General features: G+C 41.5%; 1 pseudogene; it reads right to left on the bottom strand.

The window, feature by feature from the left end:
* Window positions 1–9,726: 9,726 nt before the first annotated feature.
* LOC110142331 (small ribosomal subunit protein eS1 pseudogene) lies at window positions 9,727–10,512 on the bottom strand (annotated as a pseudogene).
* Window positions 10,513–14,933: the final 4,421 nt, after the last annotated feature.

Here is a 14,933-nt window from a genome sequence, read left to right on the forward strand (position 1 = left end):
CTTACCATTTCTGTCCTTTGTTGTGTCAGTCTTTGCATAAAGTGTTCCCTTGGTTCCTCCAGCTTTCTTGAAGAGATCTCTAATCTTTCTTATTTTATTGTTTTCCTCTATTTCTTTGCATTGTTCACTTAAAACTTTCTTATCTCTCTTTGCTTTTCTCTGGAACTCTGAATTCAACTGGGTGTGTCTTTCCCCTTCTCCTTTGCCTTTTGCTTCTCTTCTTTTCTCTATTTGTAGTGTTAGTCGCTCAGTTGTGTTCAACTCTTTAAGACCCCATGGACTGTAGCCCACCAGGCCCCTCTGCCCATGGGATTCTCCAGGCAAGAATACTGAAGTGGGGTGCCATTCCCTTCTCCAGGTTCTCTATTTATAAGACCCCCCCACCCACCCCCGGCCCAGACTTTGTCATTTTTGTTTTTCACTGAATTGGGCCTTCCTCATGTGTGGGCTTCCTCTAGTTTCAGTGCACAGGGGCTGATCTCTAGTTGCACTAGAAAGGCTTCTCATTGAGGTCACTTCTTAACTGCCTAGGATGGTGGAGCAGAAGACCATGCAGTCATCTCCTATGAGAACCCCAAAATCACAACTAGCTATTGAACAACCATTGGCAGGATGATGTTGGAACCTACCAGAGAAAGATACCTCATGTTCAAGGACAAAGGAGAAGGGTAGGAGGGGCACAATCATGTTAAACTCAAATCCTATACCCATCAAGTGGGCGACCCACAAACTGGAGAACAATAATACCAAAAATATTCTTGCCCTGTTGCAAATGTTCTAGACCCCACGTCAGAATTCCCAACCTGGGAATCCAGCAAAGGGACTAGGAATTCCCAGGGAATCTGACTTTGAAGGCCAGCAGGATTTGATTACAGGACTTCCACAGGACTGGGGAAACAGAGACTCTTGGAGGGCACAAACAAAATCTTGTGGGCACCAGGACCCAGGGGATGAAACAGTTACTCCACAGGAGACTGAGTCAGACGTGGCTGAGGATGTCTGAGGGTCTCTGGAAGAGAAGTGGGTCAGCAGCGGCATGCTTCAAGGACAGGGACGCTGGCAGCAGCAGTCCTGGGAGGTGCGTGTTGACACAAATTCTGTTAGAGTTTGCTAATAGCCGTACCATAGAGGCTGTAGACTCCAGGACTGGGGCTGCCTCAGACCAAACAACTAACACGGGGGGAGCATAGCCCCACCATCAGTCAGTCAATCAGTTCAGTTGCTCAGTCATGTGCGACTCTTTACGACCCCATGGACTGCAACTCATCAGGCTTCCCTGTCTATCACCAACTCCCAGAGCTTACTCAAACTCATGTCCACTGAGTCGATGATGCCATCCAAACATCTCATATTCTGTTATCCCTTTCTCCTGCCTTCAATCTTTCCCAGAATCAGGGTCTTTTCCATGGAGTCAGTGCTTCATATCAGGTGGCTAAAGTATTGAAGTTTCAGCTTGAGCTTCAGTCCTTCCAATGAATATTCAGGACTGATTTCCTTTAGTAATGACTGGTTTGAGCCCCTTGCAGTCCAAAGGACTCTCGAGAGTCTTCTCCAATACCACAGTTCAAAAGCATCAGTTCTTTGGCACTCAACGTTCTTTATAGTACAACTCTCATATCCATACATGACTGCTGGAAGAACCATAATTTTGACTAGATGGACTTTTGTTGACAAAGTAATGTCTCGTTTTTTAAGTAGACAATTGGATTAAAGATTTATTGAGCATTGCCCTGCCAACCTGAGGAAGACCTAGTTTTCCCCACAGCCAGTCCCTCCCATCAGGAAGCTCACACAAGCCTCTTATCCTCATCCATCAGTGGGCAGACAGAAGAAGCAAAAACTATAACCCCACAGCCTTCAGATGAAAACCACAATCACATATGGTTTTACTTACTGTTTTCTTTTCAATCAGTCATTAAAGATAATCTCTAAGATGCACTGTATAATGTTGCATAGTTTTCTCTAGCATGGAAGCATTGCTCCAGTATTAAAGGGGACTTAGGTTACTTGTTGGATGCTGAAGTGAATGGCTTGTCCATGCCACTCTGAGGCTCCATAAAAGCATTTCTCTCAAAGATATGATTGCATCCCTAGTTCACTGTGACCCAAGTTCCTACTGTCACAAAGGCAATCTTTCTCCTTGACTTTGCCTGTGGCTTCTCAGCAGTGTACATGTTTTTAAAACAGTTCTTTCTTCATAAACAGTGGGAGTCAGCTGACACATATTTTAGCACTGGCTGAACAATTTGCACACTTTTCCAGCTTTGGTTTCAATTATAATTATTAAAATAGACTCTGTTTTAGAGCAATTTTAGGTTCATAGAAAAATTTAGTGGAAAGAACAGAGTTTTTCCATTTACCTCCTATCCCCACACATACACAACCTGTTTATTATCAACATCCCCACCACAGTGGTGCATTGGTTACAACTGATTGTTCTACACTTGACATATCATTATCACCTGGAGTCCACAGGGTTTACTCTTGGTGTTGCATACTCTATGGGTTTGGATAAATATATAATGACAAGTATACACTGTAGTTTCAATTGTCTTCTAAATGACACAGACTCAATGGAGAATGAAAAATGAATTGATCTCTTTCTCTTAGGGACACAGTAAAACCTTCCTGTTGACTCTGTTCCTGACCTTCTGCTTAAGCACAGCACCACAAAGAAAGGTTTCAGGGGGATTTATTTGAAGGGCAGCCATGAAAGAATCTGACTTATTCGGGGTCAGGTGGACTTATGTGGGCATTGAGGGGCACTGAACTGGATATTCTGTCCTGGAAAACTGTGCTGCCCTGGAAATCAAACATAACAGATCTGATCTGCAGTTTGTGCTTCCCATGTAGCTAGTTTCATACAAGGTACTTGGAAACCTAAAAACAGGAAACAAGTATCTCAAAGTCAAGGACCTAGGGATGTGTGTATGTGTGTGTGTGTGTGTGCATATGTGCATATGTGTATGTGTATATGCATGTGTGTATATGTGTATGTATGTGTGGGTAGATATATGCACATACGGATATGTGTGTGAATGTTATGTGTATGCATGTCTAGATATATATGTGTATTGGGGGAGTATATGTGTATCTGTGTTTGGGGGAGCATATTTGGAGAGTGACTTATCACCTAAAGGTCACTATTACAGAGGTAGGTGTCACCATAAAATTACCAACATAAGGAGAAGTGTTGGGGGGCCAGGGGTGAAGAAACCAGGCTGGGAGCATGCTGCTTGCAGGGGCTAGAAAGGCAGCACTGGACACTCCTGTTGGAAGGACAATGAAATGGGTGTCCAGAGGCCTGGGCTCCATAGGATGACTGTCTCCTTAAGCTTCAGCCTTTCCTTGGAGCAACAAAGTCAAGATATTATCTAGGGGATGGAACTAGATAACAAACACAAGAATGCTTTGTAGCTATAAAGTACTATGTAGCATAGTTACTAGTCAAACAAATCATGAAGGAGAAGATTCAAGGTGGGTGCAAGGGTGGGAAGAAGGGGGAGTTAGACTAAGCAAGGGTTTGGGGTAGAATCTGATTCTAGATATATTTGGCCCCAGGAATCTGGTCTGTGTGTCTGGCTTGGCTGGCCAAAAAGTACCAACCCTGGAGGTATAGGAAGGAGTGAAGCCCAATAAAGGAAATGGTAGTGAAAAGAGAACATCCATGAAGTAGTCTGCGTAGGAACCGAGGGGAGGGGGGTGAGGACAAGCATTAAAACCAGTCTAGGGTGGGGGATAATGCTGTTGCATCCCTACTTCTTGCAGATATGAGAGCAGTATCAACCAGGCTGTCAGGCACTCATGAGAGTGAATGATTGCAAATTTGTCCTTGGAGGCTGTGATTCATTCCCTGTTCTTATAAGCCTTCATGACAGAGGTGTCATGTGAAAAAAAAATTTAAAAAAATATATTGCACTAATTCCTCAAAGAAGCAAACCTCTAAACTCTGAAAACAAAGATAAGTTGCTTGCTATGTCAATTTCCTTATTTTTATTTCTGATAAAACAGTTTAAAAGCATGCATAATTCAACTGATGACACTCACTTTAAAAGAGAATAGATTATCTTCATTTAAATCTACACAATAAATGAGTTACATTTCATTTGTGAGTCATTTGCTATTTTTTTTTATCTTACAGATAATTCATTTCTGAGAATCATCATCATTGGCTTCTAGTGACATTGATATAGTTGGTAAGATAAGCATACATGCACACATATATATACCTTCCTAAGTTTTCAGTTGAAGCTTACAGATCAGAGATCTGAATGTGTACCAAGATCTTACAGTTTTATCTATTTCCCCTCCAGGGCTTGACAAGGCTCTTGCTTGGTTTACTTCTATGTGAGGCTCTGAAGGCTTTGAGCCCCCATTGATATGGCAGCATTTATACTGTGTTTGAAATGACCACTGCTATATCTGTCTTGATAAGCTATTTCAAGGACACATGCTGTAAAAATGGATCTAGGATTGCTCTTCAAAGAGGATAGTGAATCTTCCTGATATAAATATGAACTGTGAATCCTTCCAAAGAGAATAGTCAGTGAAAGCATCCCAGAGTTGGTGAAATGGGAACTGTGATGTATGAATATTTCTGTATCAATGAAACACCTTTGATTAAATATTTTGCAGTAAAATGCCAAAAACTGATAGTGTAAAGAGACATATCTTTAAAGAGAACACAGTCTTAGTCATATTTCTGGACCCAACAAAGGATACGTTTTCACTGGCTGGTCTTGTTGAGGTGTGAGAGAACTTCTACAGTTCAGGAATTAGTTTCTTGGTCACCTTGAAGTCACAGCACACTGGCAGACTCTTCCTGTTCCTAAGGGCAAAGCTAGGAAAACAGTGAGAGCTGCAGGTGTGGAGATATCATGCTTTATGCACCAATATGGACTTTCCCCTATTCCAAACCTTCCTGACCCATTCCTCTGACGCCTTGGTAGTCTACCATGCACACACGTCATATGTGTGACACACAACCGCATACTTCCTTGGCTCCCATGTTGGTTGACAGCTCTTTGGAAGCTGAAGCTCTTCTTGACACTTGACACAAAGCTCTTCTTTGGTTTCTTGGCACCTGCTGTATAAACTGGAATATTGGGATTTCTGGGAAATGTTGGTTGCGTGAATGGAAGCTACAGAATGTTGCACACCTGCCAGGTGCTGGGCCACTCCATTTATCACCTTACCTGCATGCTCTTGCATATCTACAGGGAGGGACCATCAGCCCTTTGCACATGTGAGGAAACAGGTAAGAGTGTTGAGATCTTCTCCAGGTTCTCACTGTGGGTATAAGATGGAGCTGGGCTGTGAATCTAATGTGCAACCACAATGCCTGGGGTTCTCTTGTGCAGGCTTTGAGCTCTTTAGGTCCTGGGGTGTCTTGGAAAGAACTTTGACCCTTTAGTCACAAGACTGGTGTTTTTGTCAGGGCTTTGCTGCCAACCTGTTTAGGATGGCATCACTGAGCTTCTGCTTCTCTCTGGGGGATAGGTGTTGGGAGGGGAAGTGCCTGTGGCTCAGAGGCTTGTGAGATGAGAATGGGTATGTGTTTTGGAAAGAATATAGTGGAAATCACTGGTCCCCTGGCCCTAGCCCTCAAGAACATGAAAGGGTTTGTAGAGCAGCATGAGGGGCTGGGGAAGGTCCCATCTCTGATGCTATCTCTGCCTACTTGCTTTCCAGGCCCTAGGCTCTTAGAAATGAGTTAATTTTTTAAATATGGAAATCTAAATGATTTTAGAAAAAAATTCTCTACCATGTGCACCCTGAAGGATTTCTGTTGTTGTTGTTTGTTTGTTTTTTGTTTTTTTAACAGATTTTACTCATGTGACAAATGGATCTTCCAGTCAAAGCCAAGTCACCCATCTGTTTGCAATGTCCATGCAAGGAGAATTGCAGTAATAGACCAGGTCCATTTCTTGGTTGACTTGTCTTTGCTCCTAGGCCCAACTCCTTCCTCACCATTTTCTCACACCTTGCTTATAGTTACTTCGCATTAACCAGAACTTTAAACTTCAAATCATTCAGACTCAAGAGGCCTCAGAGCTATGAAATTCATCCTAAATTTTCCAGCAAGAGACAGAGGCCTCTCTGAGCAATGTGATAAGACAAACAGCCAAGAGGTGATTGCTGACCACTAAGAGTAGAGGTGACTAGAGCTTGAGATGGACATGAGAGGACAGCCAGAGGTCAGCTTAGAGGGACAGCTCCATAAGACATCAAAACCCACTGGCCCTGGACCTTCAGACTATTTCTAAGACACACAAAAAAAGCCAATTTCATGACTTTTCCACTGATTTTTGAAGCCAGTCCCATTTTATTTCTGTCCTTACTTTCTAGGCAGCCATGACTCAGAGATAGTGTATCTGATGCTTGACACTGTCTGAGTTTGAATTCTGGTCCCATCATTTAGTACTTAACTTCTCTGAGCCTCATTCTTTATATTTAATTGGGAAAAATTGAGGAATCTACCTGATAAGTTTTCGGTAGACCAATGTTCAAGTTCTGGTTAATTTGTTGCATGTCCTTAAGGAAGTTTTGGTAGCTCTCTGGTAACATCCTCAGAGTGAAAATGTTGGAATAGATATTTCTTCTCCTGTGCCCAGCTACACTGCAGGCTAGTCAGTTCGCAATGTCAATTGCAAAGAACTTATTGTTGTACAAATTTAAATAAATAGATTAACCACATGTGAGATGTGCTTTTATTTACATCATCTCACATAATTATATAGACATCCCAGGTCTGGTTGCTGAGGACTTGCCTCAAGGTGGACACTGTGCATATCATCAAATATGAGGTTTAATCATTAAAGGATGAAACACATTCCCTTCAGTGCATTTTAATTTGGCTCTGAAACCATCCTGAAAGAATAAAGCCATTAATCAATAACCTCCCTTTCCCCATCTTTCTTCACCTTTGAAATCTAATCCAAAACCAGATCTGAAATAGTTAAAGGTGAGATGGAGCTCCACCCCCCCACCCAAGAGGCCAGTGGAGCCTGACCTAAAGGGACTTTGGTGGGAAGATTGAAGGTCTGAGGACATAGTTCCTGGTTTATTTGCCTCTGTTCAATTACATGCCTTCCATGTCTTTCAGGGCAGTTAGAGACTTTAGCCCAGTTCAGTCTGATGTGAGCCTGCATAAAGATGCTATTGTTTCATCAACCAGTGAAGACAAGGATTCCCAGAGAGGCTGGACCTTGGTCATTAGGCGGAGGGGTGGTGGTGTGAGTACAGTGAGGTGGTGATCTGTGTCTTGGCACACTTGTCCCGAGTCTGGCTCTCTCTGCTCTTTATTCTCTCTGCTCCCACTTAGGGCTGTGCTGCAACTCCCATGCCACCGGGGCTCTGACTTTGCATCCCTAAGCTGTCAAACTAAGCTCAGAGGCTTCACTTCCAGTTGGCCTACAAGGAAGACCCGAGGACAGATGGTGTCATTGAGATGAGTGTGCAGTCCCTCAGGTGTTATCTTGGAATAGAACTATGCATGCACATATGCCCAAGGTGTGATATGTGTGTTACACAGTACTCATTTAGAAAAATGTTCATTTCACCCCTGGATAGCCCTTGAAAGTTTATTTCACCCCTGGATAGCCCTTGAAAGTTTAAAGCACTTTCCTATATGCTTGATATTTAATCCCTACAATTCCACCAGGAGGTAGGTATTCTAATCCCATGTACAGGCCAGAAGCAGTGCCAGACCCAGGTGACCTGATCCTTACCCAAGTCCTAGAGCACAGGAGCAGAGGTCTGGCTCCATTATGCATCTTCTGACCAGATCAGGTGCCAGGCTTTCCTCCCACCAGGATTCCTCCTATTCAGTGCCCTAGGGGCAGAGTAAATTCTCAAGACCACGAAGAAGTGAGGAACAATGCCTGGGCTGAGGGCATGTCTCCTATCATAAGACTAACTTTAAATTAGAAATCAGAATATCACTGGAGGCAAACACTGACTGAGTTCTCTGCCCAGCTCTGTTGCAGCCTCAGATACACAGAGCCACAATGTGGGGAGGGTCAGAGGAGTGTATGAGGGCTCATGTTCAGGACCCTCAAACTCCAAATTTTGGCCATCTACTTAATGCTTCAGTTTCCCCATTTGCAGGGTAGGACGGCAGTGTGAATTGGTTGAGATATGGCTGGCATAAGGCCTGGGCCCAAGCAACTTCTCAGTACACAGTCTTTATGGCTCCTGCCATTTTTGTTCCTATCTTGTCATAGACTCCTGCAAGGCCCCTCCTTGTCATCCTTGGTTTGCATTGTTGGTTTTTCACTTTCTGTGGTTGCATTTTCTTTGTAGGCACACACTGTTCATCTATATTAGACATGAGTATCCTGTAATCACTGCAGCCATCCTGCCAGAACATCTGTTAGAGACCTTCTGTGCAAGGTGATCTCCTAAGGGACCAAACAGCCCTTCTGATACCAGATTATCAGGTGAGATGTGGTGTATCAGATGTCAGGGTGGCACTGACAGGGTACTTCCCATGTCTCCCATAGGAGATGGTGCTTTACACTCGCGTGAGGAATCATCATGACACTGCCAACAGTAGGGCTGGTAAGAATGCCCATTTGCTGCACCAGTCTGGTGTGGTTGCTAAACACCTCCAACAAGGGCCAATGTATGTATTTCTCTTCTCCATATTCTGATTACTTGATGTTTTTGGTGTCTGCTGGATTTGTGGATTTCCAGACTGCTTACTGATTGATGGATTTTCCAAGACTTTGTGATCCCAGGGCCAACTTTCCATCTGTCCTCCAGCCCTTTAACCTCCTTTGACAGAGTGGCTGTGAACACTGATTGGAAAACAACAGTGAAATTAATTTCTTATAGGTTGGCATGGCCCAGCAGTAGAGATATATTTTTTGTATGTTTTTAGCTTCTATCATTCTCTTTCTTTTTAAGATGGTTAACCCTAAGCCTTTTCACTAGTAAATAAAACCATGATGTTGATAGTCATTGACCTTATAATAATTATTTATGTAAACATCCTAAGACTTATCCCTTTGTCCTTTGATTTCCTTTTGAGTTGTGAAAAAGTTCCCCAATTTAATCAGACCTAAACTCCCCTGCTTCCATTATTAAGCAAAGTCTGTCACTTGAAGCTTTCTAGAACTGCATATCTATTGCCCCTCCATAGATGACCACCAACATCCTTGGATCTGTTTCCCTCTTCTCTTGAGACCCAGGTGTCAGGCACTCATTTAACATCAATCTGTCCAAACCAGATCCTCCTGGAGCCCCCATGCCTGTGAAGAGTATCCCAGTGGTCCAGTAAAGGTCACTTAGGCCCCTCTCACAGTCCCTCTCCCCATGTACAGTAAATGATCAATCCACTTTGTCTGTTTATCTATTTTTTTGGCCCTGCTGAGAAGCTTGTGGGATCTTAGTTTCCCCAACCAGGAATTTAACCTTGGCCCTGGGCAGTAAAACCATGGAGTCTTAACCACTGGGCTACCAGAGAGTTCCCCTACATTATTTTCTCACATCCTCTTTTCCATTTCCATCCCTGTTCCTTTATCCCAGTATTTTTACTCTACATTTAGATAATTGAAATAGCCAAATAGAGAATCTTGATTTCTTCAAGCTCACCTGTAGTTTGCTGCTTTGCAGTCAGTCTTTCCCAACCATCACACAAATGCTCTGAGGATTATTTGCAAAATTCATTATTTTTTTTCAACAAATAAGATCTTTTGTTTTTCACCATTAAAAGTATGCATTTTAAACAGATTCTTGGACTGGTGGCTTGTATCCATCATCCCTTTCAACTTTAGCAACTGTCTCACCCCCAGCAGCTTTTCCAGAGCTACCACTTCACCATGTAACTTCATGAGTTTCCCCAATTCAAACTTGGGCTTCTTCAGCATTTTTTCTTTTCTAATGAAGACATCATGGAGCAGATAAATAGATTGGCAAGGTTTTTCTATGTCTTTCCCAAGGCTATCTGGAATCAATTTATTGACCAACTCTTTCAAGTCATTTGTCTGCACCTTTCAGATCATGATTTCCATCATCTTCTTGCAAATCTGGTGCACCTGCTGGTGCTGGACATAAGAGGTCATCTGAATCTGATTGCTGCATTTTTTTTTATTAAAACCCACACAAAACAGATGAAACAAGTAACCATTGGTAACCTTGACCACAACATGAGCTTTAATCATGGTCTGCCATTTTTTGATCCATGCCATGGAAATTAATTAAGCATTTTTTGCCCTGAACATCCTCAATAATTAGTTTGAGTTTTCTAAATGCAACTTCATCATTGTGCAGATCATCAAGACTCACTTCAAAAACATGCCCCTTCAGGTCATCAGATGCAGCTTTGGTTCCTTGAGATCTTCTGACCAATGTTTTACCAATATTCCTTATATTGAACATAGCTGGTGCTTTCACATCATACCAATCTTTTTTAGAAAATGGGTCAACCACTTTCTTCTTGGCTCCCTTTTTGCCTCCTTTCGTAAGGCGCTTGTTCTTGCCGACCGCCATGGTGCAGCTCAGAGAGCCAAAAAGGGCAAAATTCTTTATTCTTCTCATATTATTTCCTTGCAAAATTACTCTGTGGTTCTCACTGGTTTATTGGCTTAAATTCCAAGCTCATACTGTGATATTTAAGACTGTCCACAGCCCTCTCTAAACTTGTCTCACAATGTTTCTCAAAGACTTTATCTCCTCCAAAAAACATTTCCATTCTATGCTTTCCTAACATGTCCACAATTCTTCATCTTTGTAGCTTTCATTTACTCATCAAGTAATTAGTGGGCCAATACTCAATGTCAAGGCCTGGGCTAGGTCTTGCTGATGATACAGCCTCTTTTCCCTAATAAACACACCTACTCCCTCATGCTGTTTCTATGACAGGGATGGCCTCCCCTCTTTCTTGTGACACCCTTCTCTTGAAATTCTGCAGTAAGATAGGATATGTCTGATATTGTGAAAAGCATTTTCCAACATGTATCGAGAAATTCAAAGACATTCTCGCCCTTTGAACTAGTGATCCCCACTTTTTGGGAATCTAAGGGTATAATTATAATCCAAATTGCAGAAAAATAGTTTGTTTAAAAAGATCCACTTTGCTACCTTATTCATCAGCTTTATTGATAGTATTGAAAATGGAAATGACATATATAATACAGGATGACATAAACAAAAATAATTTTATTATAAGAATAATAGAAGACTTTTAAACTCTACTTGATAAACTCTGAGGAATATAATACATTTGCTCAATTTCCAAGTACAGAAGCTTCTCATAATATGAGAAAATGTCCATTATAAATTATTTGAGAAAAAATCATACTGAAAGAATGCATATGTATTTATGCATGCATGTATTTAATCTTTATAATCTTTAATCTTTATTTAATCTGTTTAACAAGTTATTTTAAAATTATATATAGTAAAAAAGACTATGAGTAAACAAATTACAATATTACCAGTGATTATCTCTAGAATATGGATTATAAATAATTTCTATTTGATTTCTTTTATGTCTTCCAAATTTTCAATGTAGCAAGCATGTATTATTTTCACATGATTTATTTTTACCTGCACTTGTGACTTAGCCAATTCTATGTGGGTATTTTAGTGCCCAGATGTACTCCAACTTGGCCGCAGGTCACCAAAATGCACATCCCTTTCTATGAACTCGAGTAACACTCATCACCTTTGTCATTAGTTGGGCATATCATACAACACAATATACTTTAATTGTTCAAGAAATGACTTTTCTCCTCAATTAAATCGTGAGCAAACAGGAAGCATGACTTAGGCATTGCTGTTACCTCAACATTGAGCCAGTTGACTTGTGGGAAAAAAAAAAAAACTTCTGGGGGAATAATCTGTGTTAATAAGTATTAAGGCCTTTTAGTATTAATGGACCATGTAAGTAGCAAGTTACTCTTTGATTTGAAAGAAGTAAGTGATTGCAAATTAAGTTCATATAAGATATCTGTCTGAAATATCCAGGAAGGGAAGAATATGAGGACTGGCATTGTTTAAGCCCTTGCTAGGGCAAGCTTGTTGATGGCCACCTGATTTTATGACTATTTTATATTCTTCTGAACAGTTTTATGGGGTAGGTGCTTTTGGGTCCTGAACCCAAGGTCACACAGCTGGCGAGTGCCTGTTCTAGCCATCAATCCAAGCTTGACTGGCTTCAAAGCTCATTCTCCTTCCATTGATTTCTCAAATGATAAAATTCAGTTGCAGCAGAGACTTCTGACATGATAGACATACTGTTCCATCCCTCCTGGTTTCCTAGCCAGATGTGTGGTTAAGGGAAGCCTAAAAGTCAGAATGAGAAAACAAAAGTTCAACTTTCAGTTTCCAAGTGTATTAAGATCCCCTGCATAATTAATATTGTCATGTGTATCACTGACTCTGTCCATGATGCCAATTATCTTGCTGTTCACACTGTGCACAGCTTGCAAGGTGCAAGCTAAGAGGCTGGAAGAAGATGCAAAGAGTTGCGGGAACTGCAGATATGTTTATTCTCTCCTGGCTGATGCTGCAGCCATACCACAATGCTCTCCTCTCATGGCTGACCCAATGGACAGAGCTGTGATGCAGAATTAATGCTGATGCTTTCTAGGGGAAGCTCATATATGTGCCCAGAACATGACAAAGCAAGTACCTTGTGACACTCATGTGCAGTGCTATAAGTGATCTCAGCTGTTACATAATCATTATTTACAAAATGTGGGGCAAGAGACTGTGGGGCAAGAGAGCCTAACCACACCATCTTCATTAATTTGCTCTTTCCCTACACTGTGTAGTTGAAATCACTGTTGAAATTAATGAGAATTGAGTACTCAGAGGTTGCCGCATCACTTACCTTTGGAAGACGCGCAAAGGCAGGAAGGGGAGTGGGAAAACTTTGTAATAAAGAACAAAGAAGGCTTCAGGTGTGCCTTGCCTGGAGGCTACTGGCCCATGGAAACTGCAAGTGAGGTAACTAGGAGCAGGACTCCATGTGGTTGGTTAGTCATAGGTTGCAGGCAGGGGCAAAATTTAAGAAAGTTGTCAATTATGTCAAGATGAGTGGAGGGCCAGGGACAGAACTGCCTCATTCATTCAGACACCCTGGGAACCCACTCTGTTCCTGATTGTGAGAACACCAGGCCCCTCTCCACCCCTTCCACACCAATCCCCAGTCACACAGCCATTGCCTCCCTGGAACGCACACTCTAGGAGGTAAGAACACAGGCACAAGTCACCCCTAACAAGAAATCAACCCAAACTGCTCAACCAACATTTCACACCAAGGGCAAAAAAAAAAAAAAAAAATTAAGAAGGACCTCAGATATGCAGATGACCCCACCCTTATGGCAGAAAGTGAAGAAGAACTAAAGAGCCTCTTGATGAAAGTGAAAGAGGAGAGTGAAAAAGTTGGCTTAAAACTCAACATTCAGAAAACTAAAATCATGACATCTGGTCCCATCACTTCATGGCAAATAGATGGGGAAACAGTGGAAACAGTGGCTGACTTTATTTTGGAGGGTTCCAAAATCACTGGAGATGGTGACTGCAGCCATGAAATTAAAAGACACTCACTTTTTAGAAGGAAAGCTATGACCAACCTAGACAGCATATTAAAAAGCAGAGACATTACTTTGCCAACAAAGGTCCATCTAGTCAAGGCTATGGTTTTTCCAGTAGTCATGTATGGATGTGAGAGTTGGACTATAAAGAAAGCTGAGTGCTGAAGAATTGATGCTTTTGAACTGTGGTTGGAGAAGACTCTTGAGAGTCCCTTGGACTGCAAGGAGATCCAACCAGTCCATCCTAAAGGAGATCAGTCCTGGGTGTTCATTGGAAGGACTGATGTTGAAGCTGAAACTCCAATAGTTTGGCCACCTGATGCAAAGAGCTGACTCATTTGAAAAGACTCTGATGCTGGGAAATACTGAGGGCAGGAGGAGAAGGGGATGGCAGAGGATGAGATGGTTGGATGGCATCACTGACTCAATGGACATGAGTTTGAGCAAACTCCGGGCAGTTGGTGATGGACAGGGAGGCCTGGTATGCTGTGGTCCATGGGGTCACAAAGAGTTGGACATGACTGAGTGACTGAACTGAACTGATTCTTTAGTTTTTTGTGCTTCATTTTGAATAAGCTTTAGTGACCTGTGTTTGTCTTTTCTTCTATCTTCACCTGTGGCTAATTTCTATTAAATGTATCCAATGAGTTCCTAATCTCAAAACTGTATTTTCTTAGCTTTTAGAATATATATGTGAGCTTTATAAATTCAAATTATCTGTTGATATGCTTTTTTAACTATTTTCCATCTTTTGCTTTATTTTTATTTAAAATATTAGTTTAACATATTAAATGAATCTTTGTCTTCTAATTTTAATAACTAAATAATCTCCAGATCTGCTTCTGTTGACTATTTCAACTACTGATTTCTACTCATTTTGCCTGAATATTCACATATTTAGTATCCAGTGCATTTTTAATGTTAACTGTTCATATGAGTGATACATTTCAGAAGTTTTGGATTACATACCCTTCTCCAAATCATGGTAAATATTAAAATTTTTCTGGATGGAAATTAAATCACCAGTAAATCACCTTGATTTTCTTGAGATCTGGCAATAAGGTTTGTTGAGGCAGGAATGTTTCAGTATTTATCCTGTGTCTAGCGGGTGCATCTTGTTTTTATACTGTGGCATTTCTTGACCCTCAATCATCAACTTGACTGCACTGGACTCAACATTGCCCATCACTTTGTAGTCTCTAAAATATCAGCACAATTCTCCATCCCCCAAGAAATATCTGCTAGGCCTTCTAGACTGATACCATGCACATGAACAGTTTATGTTGAGGTCAAGAACTCAGTGGGAATTTTTAATATGAATGCTAGATATCCTTTACTGTACTGCTCCCCTTATTCCCTGTCTTGCATATCAGAGAGGAAGCTAAG

The sequence above is a fragment of the Odocoileus virginianus genome, unplaced genomic scaffold, assembly GCF_023699985.2.
Source record: "Odocoileus virginianus isolate 20LAN1187 ecotype Illinois unplaced genomic scaffold, Ovbor_1.2 Unplaced_Contig_10, whole genome shotgun sequence".
Lineage (NCBI taxonomy): Eukaryota > Metazoa > Chordata > Mammalia > Artiodactyla > Cervidae > Odocoileus > Odocoileus virginianus.